We start from the raw sequence: 19,354 nt of genomic DNA, 5'->3' as shown, positions 1-19,354 counted from the left end.
TTTGCAGAAATTCAACTAGACAAAACTGACATCGTTTCCAAAACAAGCATAATACTTCACGTTATCAACACCACCGAAATTTTGGACCTGATAACTGACTTTAGGACGAACGCAGAAAATTTAGACGGACAACATAAGGACTTAATACTCACAGAACTCAGACATTTGACAAACAAAGTTAGAACCCTTATACCTCAGGAAACGAGACATAAACGTGGACTTATTAATTTAGTAGGAAATACCCAAAAATGGCTATTTGGAACAATGGACGCACAAGACAGACAAGACATCGACGATCACCTAAAGACACTTGATTTAAATACCCATAACTTAATCAGTACAATTAATCAGCAAGTTGAAATTAATAAAAACTATTGTGATACGTTTAAACAGCTTAAAGAAATAGTTAAAAGAGACCGGGAAATTATTTTGAATAGAATTCATAACCTCTCAATGGCAAATAACCATTTTTATGATCAAATGTTTAAAATTCAGATAATCAAAAGTAGAATCGAACATATTCAAGATAACATTGCCTCCACTAGGTACGGTTTATTGCATCCAGGTATTCTCACTGAAGAAGAAATCCAAAAATATGAAATTAATTTAAATGAATTAGCTTACGTTAAAGTTGGAGTAGCCAAATCAGAAAACAATTTGTTATTATTTGCAATTAAAATACCAAAAGAATATATAGCAGTCCAATTGAAAATGGTTATACCTGTACCAAATGACCAAAATAAGGAAATAGATTACCCAAACGAAATTGTATTTAATCTTAACAATTCTGTATACAAATATGAAAAACTTAAATACTTGAACGAACTTAGTATAAGTAAACATTGTATGTACAAACAAAATTGTAATCTTATAAAAAATTTAAATACAGAAATATTAGAATTAGATACAGAAACGATTCTAATTAAGAATGCCAAACAATTGGAAATAATTCAAAATTGTGATTCAAGAAAATTAATTTTGTCCGGAAATCAATTATTACATTTCAGTAATTGTCAAGTTAAAATTCTCGATCACTATTTTTCTAACATAAAAGAGAAAAGTCAAGATCGTTTTTTCTACCCAACCAATCAAATAAATCAAAATTTCACAGATAAACTTACTTTGGATGATATTATATTATATAATGCTGAAAACATACATAAAATTGAAGAACTCCAAGTTCCTAGAAAAATCACATATGGTATTAATATTGGTTTTGTTTTTGTAATTGTATTTGCAATTTTTGGAATATTTGCTTACCTTAAACGAAATAGTAAAGCTTGTAAAGTTCAAGTAGAAAATCAAATTCAGGAGAATTCAAAGAGAAGGGAGGGGGAAGTTACGTATCCGTCTGCATCTGACCCAATAGAATATGAAACCGCAATGTGCAACATTAGACAATTTCTGGAAAACGTGGGAAATGCAAAATGCACATCAGCAAATAGTTCATTCCAAAGTCCAGACACAAGATCAGCAAATTATTTATAATAAATATAGGTGCAACGTAACCTCCGGTGACCAGTCTCTAAAATCCATTTGGATAAGTTACGTGTAGTTGAACTTTGTGTGTCAAATAAAGTTTTATAGTATATAATAAATCTTTTATTTTTTAAAAACCTTCCCGCTTGGTCCGAACACGTAATTTGTATCTCCTGCTTACACCTCGTCAGAGCCAAAGCCTCACAAGCCTCATACAGTTTCTTTTCCATTGTGTTATTTTATCTTTTCTTATTTGGTATTCAGCGAGATTTTACTTACGTTTTATTACCATTACATTTAATATTATGCAATTATACACCTGCATCAACAATGCAAAAACAAATGCAAAGATTCAGAAAGGACCTGAATTCGACAGGCTAATGAGGTCGAGAGGTTGATGCTCAACAAGCTCGCCAGACGGATCGTAAATGCGGTAGTATTTGGGACAATGAATTTGGAGATAAATTATAATGTTGGGCGGCCTAGGAATATCTACCTTTGGAAACCCAAAGGTAATTTCTTGCGCAAATGAGGGAAGTTGGGTAGGGATATATCCGAGAGTGATTGCTTCCAACCATGGCTTTAATTAAAACATTCTATTAAACCTTTCTATTTATTTGAAAGTCATGTCGGTATTATATTCATTGAAATTTTGTAAAAGCTCTTAAAAAGTATTTATAAGCAAAATCGCAAAGAACTTTTAATTTTCTGAGAGGTGAGTCGATCGTAAAATACGTTATTTATGTTAGGAAACTATGCCTTCAGTAGAAACACATCTTTGAAGTGTTACACGTTGAGCTTAAAATCCTTTGCGCTGTGTCCAGCAGCAAGTACAATATCCTCGATAGTCGTTGGGGCTCCTATGAATTAAAGTATATTAAAAGAGGGCGACAGATTACGAATATTTGACTTACCAAGCTCATACCACTCATTGATGCCAGCGTCTTTTCTAGCCGAATTCAATGCATGCCTCAAAGCGAAAACGGAGGAGATTGACATGCAAATTCCCATTTCACCCGTTGCTAAAAACACGTATTTTCAAGCGAATTTATCAGAAATATTTTTAAATGAGTACTACTTACTCTTCGAACGTAGAAATCCATGAGGATTAGGCCTTTCTTGGATAAGCTTTATACGGAAATCAATTGGAATGTCCTTGGCACCAGGTACCTTATATTCCCAAGTATTGAATGTCATCAGCTCACCTGTTTGGCGGTCGTACACTAGTTTCTCTGTTAACCAATAACCCAAGCCTTGAACAAAGCCACCTTCAACTTGTCCAACGTCGATAAGTTGGCTCAGGCTTTCGCCAGTGTCCTCCCATACATCAGCGCGTGTTATTTGCCATTTTCCGGTTAGAATATCCACCTCCATTTCAGTGCAGGCCAATCCCCACACATTATATTCCTCTAGGTCTCCCAGTTTGTGAATTTGCCTCGAAAAGAGGTTTATATTTTCTTCGTGGCTTTTTTGTACTACCTCTAGCCACGTGGGGCTGTCCAACTTCTCACGAACCGGTTTCATGCGAGAAAGCAGTTGATTGCATGCTTTCCGAACAGCCTGTGTAAAGTTGATTTGTTGTTACTTATGAACTGATAAAATTAATCAAAGACTAAAAATATGCGTGTATATATGTATGTATGTTAATTTAACATAACCCAGCGGTGTCTTCCTAATTCTAACACTCAATGTGGGTGGTGAAGTCGATATTGACTTAGAGAATTCAGCTAAATGAGAAAGAAACGTTTCTGGAAGCCTTACCAGAACTCCAAATTCCTAAAATATTGTAAGTACGCATGATTGGAACACTTTTTACCAAGTCAGGCACATCCTAATCAAAAAGAAAGTTTCATCAATCATACTCGAGAGCAGCTTCTTCTTGTTTTAGTGAAGTGTTAATATTATGTAAAATCTAAACTGAGCGATCATTGCAGTGTTGACCTAAAGTTACTACATTTATGAACGAATCGATTTAAAACGGAGATTATTGGAAATAACATCCAACCAGCATAATTACCATCTTCAATTGGAAAAATGACTTAAAAGTAAACTTTAATCCTTAATTTTAGTCGATAAATCTTTGCGGAATTGCGTGGCTAATGGCTTCTTCCACCTCCTGTACGTTCACTGGAGTGGTATCTCAACCAAGAATTCTCTGACGAGTTTATGTAAGACAAAATCTTATTCAAATCCGTTTAATGTCTGCCTGTTTGTGCTGCTATTTTCTATAGAGTTTAAGGGAGGAGGGCTCTCCACATATTCGAAAGGGGGAGCAAATTTCTTTTCACAGAATATGGCATGTGGGGTATCAAATGAAACTGCTTCTATTGTTGACATCGAGGTAGAGGAGTGGGGTGAGCGTGAAATATGAGCGCTAAAGAGTGAAACACGCCTCGTTCTCACAACTTACCCGTCCAATTCAAATTCGCAATGGTGCGTCTGTACAAAATCTGTGTCCCAAAATAGATCCCATTCCGATAAAGTTAATATAGTTTAGTTATTTGAGCAGATGTCGTCATGAGATGCTATTATTTAATAGCATTTTACTTTATTTTAGAAATTGATCCGAAAACTTCTTCAAATTCACCGTAGTGCAGAGTTGGCGGGATTGCAAGCGATTATACGGGGGCGCCATTTAAATTGAACGCATCTGGCAACACTATAACTTTTGACAGAACTGTCAAATCGACTAATCAAATACCGCGTTACAAACGTCAGTCTTAGGAGATTTTTCGCCGTGGACAGATACACTCCAAAAGAACGTGCTGAAATTGTGCAGCTATACATTCAAAATAACTTCTCAGTTGTGCAAACACAACGTGAATATCGAAAAATAAAGAAAGTGAAAACTCCACCGACTGACGTTACCATTCGACGTTTTTACGCGAAGTTTATTGATCACGGCAATCTTAATGATGCCAGCCACGCGTCCAGAATGCGCACATCACGCTCCGATGAAAACATCGCGCTCGTTCAAGCCAGTGTTGATGCCACTCCAACAACTTCGACCAAACGCCGTTCTAAGGAATTGAAAATCCCGGAAACCACTTTGAGACGCATTATTCGTATAGATTTGAAGTTATTTCCGTACAAAATTTAAATGGCACACAAATTAAACCCAGCCGACTATGTGCGTCATGTCAATTATGGCAAATGGGCTGAGGAAATGGCTCGAAATCAAAGTGACTTCTGGCAAAAAATCATTATGTCGGATGAGGCACATTTCTCATTATCTGGAGGTGTAAATAAACAGAATTGTCGATTCTATGCCACTGAAAACCCACAAATAATTCATGAAAAGCCTCTTTACGAACAAAAAGTCACAGTTTGGTGCGGCATTTGTGCAACAATGATCATTGGGCCGTACTTTTTTGAAAATGGTGCTGGTGCTACCGAAACCGTCAATGGCGACCGTTATCGAGCTATGATAACCGATTTTATGATGCCGATTGTTCGTGAAAATGATCTGGAGGACTTCTGGTTCCAACAAGATGGCGCCACATGCCATACATCTCGTGCTACAATGGATTTATTGCGCCCATTGTTTCCTGGTCGCATAATATCGAAAAATGGTGATTTTGACTGGCCACCGCGCTCTCCAGATTTAACGCCACCGGACTTTTATTTGTGGGGCTATTTAAAATCCAAAGTATACGCTGGAAAGCCTGAGACTCTGGCTCAACTTAAGGACAACATTCGAAACGATATCGCCGCCATTACGCCTGAAACGTTGGCCAAAGTGATGCAAAACGCCGAAAAAAGGACCAATTTGTCCATCAAGTCCAAAGGCCAACATTTACGCGATATCATCTTCAAAAAGTAGTTAAAACAAATCTCCCTGAAGCAAAATAAATGACTACGTAAAAAAATTGAAAATATTTGGTCTTTTATTTATATTTTTTTTAAAAAAACATCCCTTCAATTTAAATGGCGCCCCCCATATAAAGCATAATTTTGAAAAGTTTGAAGGAAATCTCATCTGAACGGTGGAAGGGCATGTGAACATCTAATTTCTACCTTTTTTAGCTTTTGTAGTTTTAGTTATTTGAATATAAGTGCCGATTACTCGAGGCAGATTCACATATGTTTATGCGTATGCTGCTGTAGTTACGAGTATTGATCTACATAGACGCGTGGAAATAGATATAAATATGTATGCATCCGTATGTGATAATAACAAAGTTGGTTTGTTTTACACACATTTTGAATTTTCAGCTATGTGCGAATGAAAAACGTGTACAAGAAATTTCTAAAATAAGATGAACACAAAACTTTTAAATCCGAAACATCGAGCTTCCGATATTCCCACTTTTTTAAGGTTTTCTGTAAACACAAAACCTTATTATCGAATTGAGTCGATGTCCGTCTGTCTGGCACACCCGATTTATTCGGAAACGGCTAGGCTGATTGTCACAAAAATTGGTAAGAGTGTGTGATCTGTTGTTCTTTTTACATACAGCAAGTGGCGCCATTTTGTGTTAAGTTTAGGGAGGCTCTCCATGCATGTGAATGGAGGGTGCAACATTTTTGGTTCATAAAATGTGGCCATTTCAAATCAAAGGGCTCAGTTAGTACTTTTTGAAACTGGTTCAAAATATAACCACCAAAAAGCGTAACAGGTCTCGTTCTCAAAACCTATTCAACCGAAAAATCTGAAAAAGATCACTGTGGTGCATTTCTACGAAATCTGGGCCTCAAAATACATCCGGTTCCGATATTTGCACAACTAAGGTTAATAACAGTATATTTCCACATTTTATAAATTTACCCGGCAACCCCTCTTATGTAAATCCCAAAAGTACAAAATTTGGCATGGCATAGCACGTAAGGAATAACAGTTTGAAGTTGAAAGTTTAAAGAAAATCCAATTACTATTAACAAAGTCATAGGGGGTGAAACTTCACAATTTTTTTTGTGAATTTCGTGCATTTTACAAGGTGTATGACGTCATCATCACAAAAAATAGTTATCGTTCCGATGCTTGTAGTTCTTCTAAATAAAAATAAAACTAGGTAGCTTGCTCCTACTACAATATATTTTAATAGTTAGTAAATACGTATTTCGAAAGCTACTTACTTTCTTCCTCAGTACTTAAGCTACCCTTAGCTTAAGTACTGAGGAAGAAAGTAAGTAGCTTTCGAAATACGTATTTACTAACTATTAAAATATATTGTAGTAGGAGCAAGCTACCTAGTTTTATTTTTATTTAGTCATCATCACATTTCAAATCGTCAATACCACAATGAGGTGAGTTCATATCAATGGGCGCGCAAACAATTATCTTGTTTTAGTATTTTAGTCATTTGAACATCAATATCAATTATTCGAGACAGACATAAGTATGTATTTATATATATGCTATTGAAACTTTAAGGTAGTGTCTAATTCAGACAGATACATTTGTACATTAAACCAGTCGTACTTTAATATACATGCTGTATATGAACATACGAGTATGTATGCTTTTGCGTCCGAAGTAAATCGGGAACATGGGTACGATCAATTTATATACGTGCATATATATATGAACAGTACTCGGAAATAGGCACTTTGTTTGTTTAGGGTGAAGATAATATCTCTAGCAGTCAAAGGGTAGTGTAGGTCCCAGGACGAAACGTGGATTGGTTACCACGATGGAGCATAAAACCTGGGAAACGCCTGATGAACCAACACCAACAGCTCTACTACCTAACCCCATCTCCACATCCACGTGGTGATCGCTAGCAGTTCTTTCTTTATGAAAAACTGCAGACGAAGAAGGATGAAGGCGAGTCTCCCGCGCTTAAAAACAGTACAAAATGTACCAACTGGTCCTCCAGGGTGGGGGTTGGGTAGGGGTGACAACCCAAATCGGAAAACAACTCGTTACGAAGCCACGGAGGGAGCCTCGGACAGGATGGCCAACGACAACGGATTAACGATTTGCGCATTTTCTTATGGAACGTGTGCTCACTGTACAGTCCGAATGCTGCTGAGCAGCTAGCCGATGACCTATCCCAATATAAGGCCGATGTAACAGCGTTGCAAGAGATGCGATGGACAGGGACTGATTTTCTGGAGAAGAGCCGCTACACCATATATTATAGTAGCCATCCAGTAAACCATTTGTTCGGAGTAGGTTTCTTAGTCAGCCGAAAAATGAAACCTGCTGTTATCGGCTTTGAAAATATAAGCGAAAGGTGATTCACTGGCGTTTGCGAGGCAAGTTTAGAAATATAAGCCTCACAAACGTTCACGCCCCTACAAATATCAAAATCATACTCGAAGATTTCAACAGTCAGCCGTATTCAGGCGATACGTCGGTTCCCATAGCTTACACCAAAATGCAAATGATAACGGACTGCGGTTTATTCAGTTAGCAGTATCACACGAAACGGTGGTTGAAAGTACTTGGTTTGCGCGGAAAGCGGTCCACAAATGTACGTGGGCCTCTCCAGATTGGACCGCTTTCAACCAAATTGACCGCGTGCTGATTGAACGCCGCCACCTCTCAACCTTCATGAATGTCAGAACATATTGGGAGCCCAATGTAGACTCGGACCACTATCTCGTTGGCATGGTGCTCCGAACTCGAATTACGACACCAACTGCAATCCCCTCTGACAATCAGGTGAGAGTGAATACCGAAGCCATTTACAACACCGCCCTCCGCAACGCCCTATATGCCGCAATAGCCGCAGTCAACAGAGATGCTGGAGATGAAGCATCAACAAATGATATTCACATCCACCTGAAGAACGTTATCAAAAATACGGCCACAAAGATACTTGGCCCCAGCTGCAAGAAAAGTTGGAACGACTGGTTTGACGTTAAATGTAAGCTAGCAACGGAATGGAAGAATGCTGCATACCAAGTAATGTTGCATTCTCAAAGAATACGGGCACGCGCAGAGACTTATCACGGACTCCGTCGAGTGAAGAAGCGATTTCACAGACGGAAAAGGGAAGCCTGGGAGAACCAACAAGTCTGCGAACCAGAAAAGTACAGGGAACAACCGCACCAGGCGCGCAAGTTTTATCAATAAGTCAGCAGGATAAAGCCTTATACACCTCGATGTTCATCCTGCCGAGGCAAAGAAGGAAATCTGATTTCCAACAGGATGGGCATATTGAAGCGATGATGGTGATGATTTGATGAACTGCTCAACAACCAGAACATCGGCGAGTTGGAGGTTCCGCCAACTGAAGACGACGGACAAATACTGCCACCACCAAGTTTAGGAGAAACAGTCCGTGCAATCCATCGGCTAAAAAATCATAAGTCGCCAAAAGCCGATGGAATTACAACCGAATTAGTTAAGTATGGAGGCGACCAGTTACACCAAGTGGTTCGTCACCTTGTGCTCAAAGTATGGGACAGCGCATCAATGCCTGACGATTGGCAACGAGGCATTATCTGTCTCATACATAAAAAGGGAGATATCACACAGTGCAGCAATTATAGAGGTATCACGTTGCTGAGTACCATCTATAAGATATTATCAGCTATCTTGCTAGGCCGGATAGCCCCATATGCCCAGAACATCATTGGTCCATACCAAAGAGGCTTCACTCCAGGCAAATCAGCAACAGATCAGATTTTGTCTCTGCAGGAAGCGATGGAAAAACTGTTGAAATATGGACATCTGTTGTACCATCTTTTCATCGACTTCAAAGCCGCCTATGATAGCACAGCCAGGGTAAAACTGTACACGGCGATGAGAGTATTCGGTATTCCGAGCAAATTGATAAGACGAACTAGGCTGACCCTGACCAATGTGAGACCAGATAAAACAGCAGGATCACTCTCGAGACCATTCAACATCAAGAACGGTCTACGACAAGGGGATGCCCTATCATGGGTCCTCTGCAACCTGGCAACCTGGAACCTGGTCGAGAAAGTGATTCGCGATATCGATGTAAATGCGAGAGGTACCATCCTCTTCAAGTCCACCCAACTACTGGCCTACGCTGACGATATCGACATCATGGTTGTGGGTCAAATCCGGTTCAACAGGTTGCGGTGGGCTTGTCACTTAATTGGTATGGATCGATGGAGCGCGAAAAGTCTATAAGGGAAATATCTATGGTGAAAAAAGAAGACGAGGCAGACCCTGCCTGAGGTGGAGCGATGGCCTAGGTCAGGACGCCAGACAGCTTTTAGGGATATCGAATTAGTGGAGCTCGGACTAAAACCGGGGTATGTGGAGTTCCTTAGTAAGGTTGTTGCGCCATTGAGCATGATGATAATATTCATGGTTGTAATACGCACGTATTTCTTGTAATTTGTAAAAATATAAAGGAATATGTTGGATTTGTGCCTATATACGGATTGAAAAATGTGCGTTGAAGTTTCTTACATAAGATGAATACAAAACTGTTATATCCGAAGTGCGAGCTTCCGGTATTCCGACTTGTTTAATTCATCCCATGAATGCTTGATTGGTTTAGGGTCTGGGTTTCGGCAAGCCATTGCATTACGATAAATTCGCCTTATCCAAATACCAGAGTATGCCGTTAGCAGTGTTCGTTTTCATTCATCTACACTAAATTTTTACCGATAAATCTGGGATAATGATGTGTGCCTGCAAAACCTCTTCGAGATAGTGTTACGTAATAAGTCCACGAGATTTGCGGCCGCTACTTAGCCCTGTGTTGTAGACACGCTTAACCAGAAGCTACAAAATCTGCCGCCAATGCATATCTGCTCTGAGATGAAGAACGGAATAAATTGCTCTGAAAATCTTCGGTGTACTCGTGCTGGGCTCAGTCACTTCCTTGCAGTCATATTCTGCATTCGTGTGAGAATAAGACCACAGGCCATTGCTCCATCGTCCAATTCGCATGTCCCCGAGTGAGCTAAAGGCGTACTTGGCGACGAGTGCCTGTAAATTTTGGGGCATTTGCAGACTTTGGCTGTCAAGTTTATTGTAGTTGGATGGCTGATATTGACTTCCCGACATTTTGGTTAATTTTAACGGTCATCAGCTCGTCGTAACGGTAATCCCGTTTAAATGTTGGAGAAGTTGAGGTTAGTATGCACCATGATACGAGAGAATTTTCTATTGCAATGGTCAGGAAAGCGAAACATACCGTTGAAAGCAAAGATTTCAGAAGAAGTCACGAAAGAGCTTGCGTATGGTCGCAAATCTTTCGATAGTTCTGTGAAAGACGTTAACGATCGACTTCTCGACAACACTGATTAGATCTGTTTGCTCGTTCGCCGAGTCATGGCCTCTGGCCAAATGGGTCTGGATTTGGAAAGAGAGCCAAATAATTTTGGACTCAAGATAAACACCAACAAATTCAAGGTTCTCAGTCTGACAGGTCATCGCACTGTCTCTATCTTATTTAAAGGGCAGAGCATCGAAGACGTCCATCAATTTTTGTATATATCTAAGAAGCGTGGTACCAGCCGACTGTGGCATGGAACTTGAAGCCACCTGCCTTCTTTAAAATCTGGAAATACAGTTATCTCAACACCAAATCAAGTTGAGATTGTTCTGTGCTAGTGTCCTTTCTGTGTTGTTATGTGTGAGTAGCATATGGAAAATGAACGTCACTGTTTCGCAAAAGCTCGTATCATCGAAGTACGCTGGTCTGATCCTATCTGAAACGAAAAGGGGGGGGGGGATGGGAAGCGGTAGTGTCAGTGCAAAGGTCATGCATGAAGGGGCGGACAATTGCATTGCGGGGAATGCCATGCAGTGAAATCAACTCATAAGGGCGATTGGCGCAGAATAGTAGAGGTGGAGTGCCGGCGTCTCAAGAAATCGTGGGTGGAGTTGAAGTGCATTAACGAGTAAAATTTTGAATAAATTGAAAGCTCCAAATAAGTAAAAGTGGGTTGGCTCACCAAAGCCTGCCCAAAAACTGTTCTTATAACATTATTTAATAGATATACATCACATAATAGGAAACTTAAGTTTAATAGTCATTGTTCCAGCATGCTACGTTATCCAACCTTATTAGTGAGAGCCTTTAGCACAATAAAAATTAAGTTGTTTCTAGTGTCAAGGGAGGTGAATTCAAAGCAAGAAAATGCAAAATTATTACGGATTAGCGAAAGTTTGTAATCAAACTTATAAATAATTTGAATCCGACTAAACCGTCCGAAATTCCCACACCAAAAAAACGTGGCCCAAAAAAGACTACGACAGAACAAACACGAGATTTATAACGTCAATTGCGCAACTATTCATTTCTGGTAGAGTTAAATGAAATAAAGAAGCTACTGCTCTTGCCGACATCGTCACTAGTAGATGGATGGGTTTAAATAACATTATTAGATGTCGGATTGACAGCTTTCGTACACAAGAAAAAGTTTAAAGTTGAAGGTGTAGTACCCCCAAAGGAGTAAAAATACCTATTAAAAAAATAGGATAATTCGCAATTAGTACTATTTGGGCAATCTTGCCGATAATCTTCCCACTTCAGGTGAAATGAGTCAGGATACCAGAAGCTGGACGCTCAGGTACAAAGGTTTTGTGTTCATCTTATGTGTACACATCTTAATTGATTTAACCCATTCTCCCACATTTCAACTTTAGCCCGTACAGGGCATACATAATTAAAAACCACTGGTAAAAACGTACATACATGTCTATCATATTGTTAGCACATACATATACGTACACATGTCTGCCTCGAGTAACTGACGCTGATATACCAATAAGTAAAATAAGTTGGAATACCGGAAGCTGGACACTTCAGGTATGAAGGTTTTGTGCTTATGTGAGGAACTTTCTAGGCACGTCTTTTCCCAGATGGTTATAAATTCAAAATATTCCTTAATATATTTTCAAACTTTCAGATATGTATGTGTACATATTGAGCGCATAAATCCTAAACAAACATTTTCTATTACCGCATACCGAAGTGTACATGTCGCACCCCTGCAAAAATTGCCTAACTCAAAAAAGTTAGTTATTCAGGAGTCGCAAGGAACCATTTGCTGCTAAAGAAGTGAATTCTCATCGTTCGAAGCCAAATGTTTGCTTCTCATTCCTTGAAGTGAAGATCACCCGCATTTCGACATATTTGAACTTTCACCTAATATAAATGTTAAGGTTTTTACAGTTACGACTGTTTTTATGTTTTTCTGAAGATCATTCACGAATGTAGTTTGAATTAATCGCAGGGTTGTATGTGTCATATAGTGACAACTATTTCTGTTGCAGGCCAGAGGGTAATGGCAGAGTGAGTTGCTTCTCAAATGAGTGCGGTCAGCTGTGAATGAATACCTGAGTCAAATTGGGGTAATAGTCTGGGGCGAGCGCAATGCCTCCTATAGGATACTGTAATCCTGTAGTGTACCGTTACGGTCTTGAATGAAGTGCTCTAACACACTTCAAGGCCCTGATCCAAATGGATTATTGCGCCAACGATTATTATTACTATCGCTTATACGGATGCAAATTTGATACATTAAGCGTAAACTAAAATATAGTTAATGCTATTGTTTAATTTTATTTTTGCTGGTATCGTAATGGGATGCATTTTGAGGCCTAGATTTTGTAGCGATGCATTGCTGTGATTTCGTAGATCTTTTGATTGGATAGGTCCCGAGAAAGAGGCACTTTTAGGAGCACACATTTTGAGACCTCACTTCTCTATATTTCACCCAATATACGAAAGAAAATCAATTTCGAAAAATTCGAAATGGCTTTTTCGTTTGGTATCTTACATGATCATATTTTATGAGAAACAATTTATTCTCCCCTTTCGCGTGTAGATGAGCCCCCCTTAAAATCAACACAAAATAGTGCTACTCGTTGCTACGTGCAGCGATTCGAAGAACACATATTCTCGCCAAAATTCGAGATGATAGCTCCAGCTGTTTCGGAGTAAATCTCGTGTGACAGACGAACAGACAAACCGAGAGAGCGATAGGCAGATTGAATCCGATCTATCTGACATTGAACCGATTTTGATAAGGCTTTGCTTTTGCACAAAACCTTAAAAAGCTAGAAAACGAAAACTAAAATGTCCCTATGGACACTGCCGTCCATATAAGTTCACTTAGATGATGATGACATCATACACGTCTAAGAGTGCAACATTTCAAAAGTATTTCCTAAACGGTTCGTTATTTCAACATGATAGTGACCCTAAGCATACGACAAAAATCGTAGAGGCGTGGGCCAGCAACCAAGAATTTGAAGTTATAAAGTGGCTAGCACAGAGGCCACACAAGTACCAGTTTGCCATCTCTGCTAGATATCACTATGGACTCAATCAATTTTGGAAAAGATTGGAAAAACAATGACAAAATATTTCGACACAGTAGTTCATTAATTTATGAAATTATTAATTTTAATTTCGCTTTTTAGTATTACTGAATGAATGAAGTGAATTCAACGAAATAAAAAAAAATTATTTATTAATCGAATAAACAATTTTTAATTGGGATTTTTCAGCTTCGTATGATATTGACTTATTTTAGGCATACATATATGTATCTTTGCAGCAGTTGAAACTTCAATCCAATGGCGTTCGAACCTCCCTTCCTCAGGGGGAAAGCAGTAGAGTTCAAACACTTTTCATAAAGGAACTTATAGAAGCAATTTTTCATAGCATTCACGTCTGGAAGCTTTTCTTGTTGTAAATAATTCTGAGAACCAACTATATGTCTGGCCTGAAGTTCAACGAAAATGATCAATTTTATATCATGTTATACACCATCTAGGATATCACATGAAAGGTCTCAATTAGTACATATGTAGATTTGAATTTCGACGTAAATTGCGAAATTAGGGAGTAAGGGGTCAAAATTTAAAATGAAACAGGACCCATGTCGGGAAATACTACTCAAAAATAAGAAAAAAAACTGAGCGGTGCGCTAGACCTCAAAATATTCCGATATATGCTCAATCGCCTTAATAATAATATATCAATATTCTTTTTAAGGTTTTGTGTGAAACAAAACCTTATTAGAAACGAGTCGATGTCTGTCTGTCCGTCTGTTTGTCTGTCTATCTGTCTGTCTGTCACACCCGATTTATTCGGTAACGGCTGAACCGATTGTCACAAAAATTGGTGAGAGCATGTGGTCTACTGTTCCCTTTACACACAGTAAGTCGCGCCATTTTGTGTTAAGTTCGGGATGGAGACTGCAAAACTTTTTTTCACGAAGTGTTGCCATGTATCAACTGAAAGGGCTCTATTAGTACTTTTCGAAACTGGCCTCAACACCGCCAGACAGCTTTTAGGGATATCGAATTGGTGGACCTCGGCGCAAAACCGAGATGTCTGGAGTTGCTTATTAAAGTAGGCCTAGATCGGATACCGGTTGTTGCGCCGTTGATGAGGATGATAATAGTATATTTCCATAGTTTAGAAATTTAGCCAGAAACCGCTCCTAAGTTCATGCGAGAAGTAAAAAATTTTGCATTATTAACAAAGTTATAGAAGGTGAAACTTCTACATTTTGTGTGAATTTCGTGCATTCTGTATGACGTCATCACAACATATCAATTCGTCCATACCACATACAAGAGATCTCACGTACGAAATGATTCGAAAATAGTTTTACGATCAATTTATATACATGCATGTAAAATACAGTATTCGGTAACAGTCAATATTCGTTTGTTTAGCGTGAGTATAATATCTAGGTCTCTAATATATACATATATCTTGTAGCTTGAAGAAAAATATTTTGGGCTTTTATCCATAGAGGAATGGAAAAATGTGCGTAGAAAGTTTCTCACATAAGATGAACACAAAACCTTTATACCCGCAGCATCAACTTCCGGTATTCCGGCTTATTTAAATTAACAAATTTTATACTTCTAGAATGAAATTAAGGAGGTTCGTTGCTAATTTTTTCAAAATATAGTAATATACCGGCATTAATTTTATTTCAGTTAATATCAGAATGTGCTGTACTGTGGGGCATAGATTTTATAAATGTTGCGATTTGTGATTTTTTTCAAATTTTTTGATGGAATGGGTTCTTGGAACAAGACTTGTTATACTACATAGTAGGCATATTTTAAGTCCCTTCTAGCTGATACGGCTGACGGACCCCACTTCAGATGAACCGATGGTGATGATGATGATGATAAATATAACTACCAGTCAGTAAATCAGATGGTGAAATTAAGTAGTTTTCTTAGTCAGTTAAAAAATAAAGTCTGCTGATTTCGACTTTGGGGGAAGCTGTGCACTCTGCGCTTGTGAGGCAAATCCCGAAAGAGGCTACAAAAGGATTTCTGTGGAGAGTACAATCTTCGAAGTGATATTATCCTCGAAGCTTGTATTACAAAAGCCGACGATAGGAAGCTGGATGATTTGGGTTTTGTTGTTTGTTGAGCCATCATATGCCTACATAGCTTGTGTTGTACATGTATGGATGTAGTCAGACTATCCATCTTAGTGTCTGTTTGATATTAAATATAAATAGAGTTCCAATGAATTTGCATAAAAGAGGCAATTTTTACCTACTCAAACTCTTCGCGGACAGCTGCACGGAGTCCAAGTAGAACGAAAGGCAAGGTCTGCGACCAGGATGGGTCGTCGCCCGCCATAAGGCCTCCCTTCAGCGTTTGATGCCAACGTTTTAGATTTCTATAAGACTGCGGTTGGTATGCGGTTGTCTGCTGGCGTTTGAATGCAAGGAGCTCTCCGAGCTCTGACAAAAAAGTGGATTCAAATTACATTTCCTACTCTGTAATGATTACGATGACATCACCAAAGCGCGGAATCTCTCTAAATTAACCGCTGTCTACGTCTGTTGACGATCAGTCACTAAATAACTTTTTTTATTTTTTTATTTTTTTTTTGACAACGCGATTCGAAAAACTGCGTGCGTTCGTTCCGCAACACTCGAGAATGCGCTCGTGAAACAAGTGGTCACTTTTTAGTCTGTCTCTCCTATACAACTGATGTTGAAACTAAGGTTCGTTTCGGAAATTACTAATCAAGACCTAACATTTGATACCTGACATCACCATATTCGGTGAAAACAATTTGACACCCCACTTCTGCATCACTTCTGTATCACGGAGAAACTTCGTGGTGGCACAACTCTTTCGATTATTAACGACAGGTTGCCATCCACGACGATGACGTGGGATGAATATTTCACAATGAATAAGGATCAAACATATAATATCAATTGAGTTACACCTCTCAGCTTGCCATCATAGCATGATGATACAGATTGTTCCTCTAATCAGAATTCATCTAGGTCGTTGATGCACTCAAACTGACAAAGCCGGTGATCTTGACGATCTTGGCGGTTTACATTCTCTGCTGGATGGATTGCTACTTCCAGGCATTCATACTCGTCTAGACTAAAAATCTGAGATCTCTCCTTGTAGGCGAAGATAGACGAGTGCTTTGTTGACGAGAAAACCAAGTATATCAGTAGATGAACTGCTTAATGCCCCCAAGGTTTGCATAGGCCGCTTGGAGGATCGTGATCTAAACTTACGGCAATTGCGTAAGTGATATCGTTTCTTCTCTCGGCTAAACGCAATTTGTCCACAGACGAATAAATCGGCAAGTAGCAAATGTCTGGACGCGATATTAAGTTAAGTATCCTGTTTCCAAACATGCGTCTTTCGACTTCGTTCATTCTATTATTATCCTTTATGATTTTCTTTCATCCTTCTCCTTTGAACATTTCAATCCCTCACGTGCCGTTTGTAGAGAACTTCATGTGCTCTTAAAAGTTGCATGGACCCTGAACCACCCTGGACCACTAGACCTTGAAAATCAAACAATCATACCCCAACCATACCGCGAACCTAACGGAAGATCATCACGCGGACTAACCCTGCAAATGTAATTTAAAAAACGGGTGGAGCATGTGCGCCGAGTCGTCAGCTCTAGACTTGAGCCTCGCGATTTAGAGGAAGATCGCTGATGAATTACATCCTCAATCCTGTCTCCTGCATCAGATGTCTAATATGGCGCGGTCTTTGGAGTTCTCTTCTTAGCGTGGCATCCCCAGGCCATAATATTGGACTATACCTCTTAGATTAGTGTGAGTTTTTGCGGGTTTGGATAGGTGGAGGGGAGAAAACGAATCTTCAAATTAAAGAGAATTAGTTTGTCATCATGTTAGTATATTTAAGCGAAAATGAAAAAAAAATTACAGAAAGGAGGACGAAAGAAAAAAGTCTCTCTAAAAAGTCTAACTAAATTTAAAAAATTAACAGATCAAACGAAATAGAGGCATATAAGAAAAAAATAAAAGCAATGAAAGCAAAATGATATGAAGTAAAAAATAATAAAAACAAATAAATCAAAATAAATTGAATGATTAAATAAAATATAATAAATCAAAATGAAACAAAATAAATCAGAAATAATTGATTGAGCAGAACATGGAATACTTTTTGCTCAGAGTTCTAAGGATAGTTCACGGGGATATAACTCGTCGCCAACAAGGGAATGCAAATTTAAGTACAAATTCAACTTTTCAATTAAATATAAAAGTGTCTTTCTGGAACTAAATTCGAAATTTTCGCTCCGCCATTACACCCTGCTTTTCAGGCATAAGTTTCATTAGTATTCAAAAATTGCAAAATGAAAACAAAAACTAAATATTCAAACGTCCTCAGTTACGTATTTATAGACAATTTTCAGGAACGAAACCCCTATAATCAACCCTTGGCCATTCCTGACGATATATCTTCACTATTGTGTATGCCATTCACGATAATCATTTATCAACGAAGCGGACTCCAAGTCGTAATGTAATCAACATCTACTTTTTGCTACCCAAATTGTATTAATGATTTCGACTACGTATCAACGAACGTCTCAAATCCAAAGTTTACTGCAGGGTCTTCCGCCCTGTCGCCCTCTATGGTTCTGAGTATCGCCGGCCGACTACAAAAGGCAATGAACGGCGCCTCGCAATAATGGAACGATATGGGGTCGCACCAATCATGGAAAAATCGTGAGAGAAGCGTTTTCAAAGTATGATCATGTAACGAGAATTCACTTGTCAAGATTGATCTGAACATCGAGGTCGAAATAACGGTGACTTGGTACACTGGATGGCGATTTGAAAACTTCGCGTCTGCATCCAGATCAGGTCGTCGACAGAGTAAAATCCCGCAACCGATCGAGACAATCCAACCCCAGCCCTCTGCGCTGAAGAAGAAAAAAAAAGTGTATTATTATACCCATCTCAGAGGCACCACCATCACGTCTTGACCACTTTCAATATCCAATTCCGCTCCCATCAGCTATTCAACCACCTCATGAGTCCGGCTGATTACCGACCCACCTTCATCACATTGGATATCCCGCTAATGTGTTTTCCTTTACCCCGACAATGAACTTCAAATTCTGTGTGGACGGTGACAACAGCAAAAACACAAATTCCCTTTCGCCTCAGTCAGAAGCAAAACGTTTGGGTTACATGTAAAAAAGCATGGCTAAGGCTATGTGAAAAAAAAACGTCAACGGCCATTTTATACTATTGAAAAAAGACTTTGGATGGAATATTAAAATAGAAATGGGTTTTCGAATTTTTAGGAAAGGTGCAAGGTGGTACGGGTTTTAAGCAAAATTATGGAAATCTGGAGAAATAAGAGCGGTCATACTACCGACACGATATTCACCATGCAGAAAACCAGACCATGCATCACAAAAAAGCACCGTGAGAAACATCGTTCTTCCTCAGCTAAAAAAGAGCATTTGACCGCGCTCTGTATTAACTCATCTAATTTTACGAGGAGCTTATCCGGTCGGTTAAATTGCGCTAACAACGATCCAAACGGCATAGTTCGAGTTGTGGTACCAATCTCTCCTAATCTTCTTCATTCTTATTATAAATCCTGCTACGTGGGACTCTCAACTCAAGTGAACTCAAGTGAATCATGCAATACCATCTTTGTTTTACACAAAACCCCAAGTCTAATTTAAATAAAATT

The 19,354-nt window shown here is 38.9% G+C and overlaps 1 pseudogene; it reads right to left on the bottom strand.

Moving 5' to 3' along the window:
* Positions 1 to 2,112: 2,112 nt before the first annotated feature.
* Positions 2,113 to 19,354, bottom strand: part of LOC119646561 — a 94,325-nt pseudogene continuing 77,083 nt past the window's right edge.

Source organism: Hermetia illucens, chromosome 1 (genome assembly GCF_905115235.1).
Source record: "Hermetia illucens chromosome 1, iHerIll2.2.curated.20191125, whole genome shotgun sequence".
In the NCBI taxonomy this organism is placed as follows: domain Eukaryota; kingdom Metazoa; phylum Arthropoda; class Insecta; order Diptera; family Stratiomyidae; genus Hermetia; species Hermetia illucens.
This window is presented reverse-complemented; position numbering and strand designations above follow the sequence as displayed.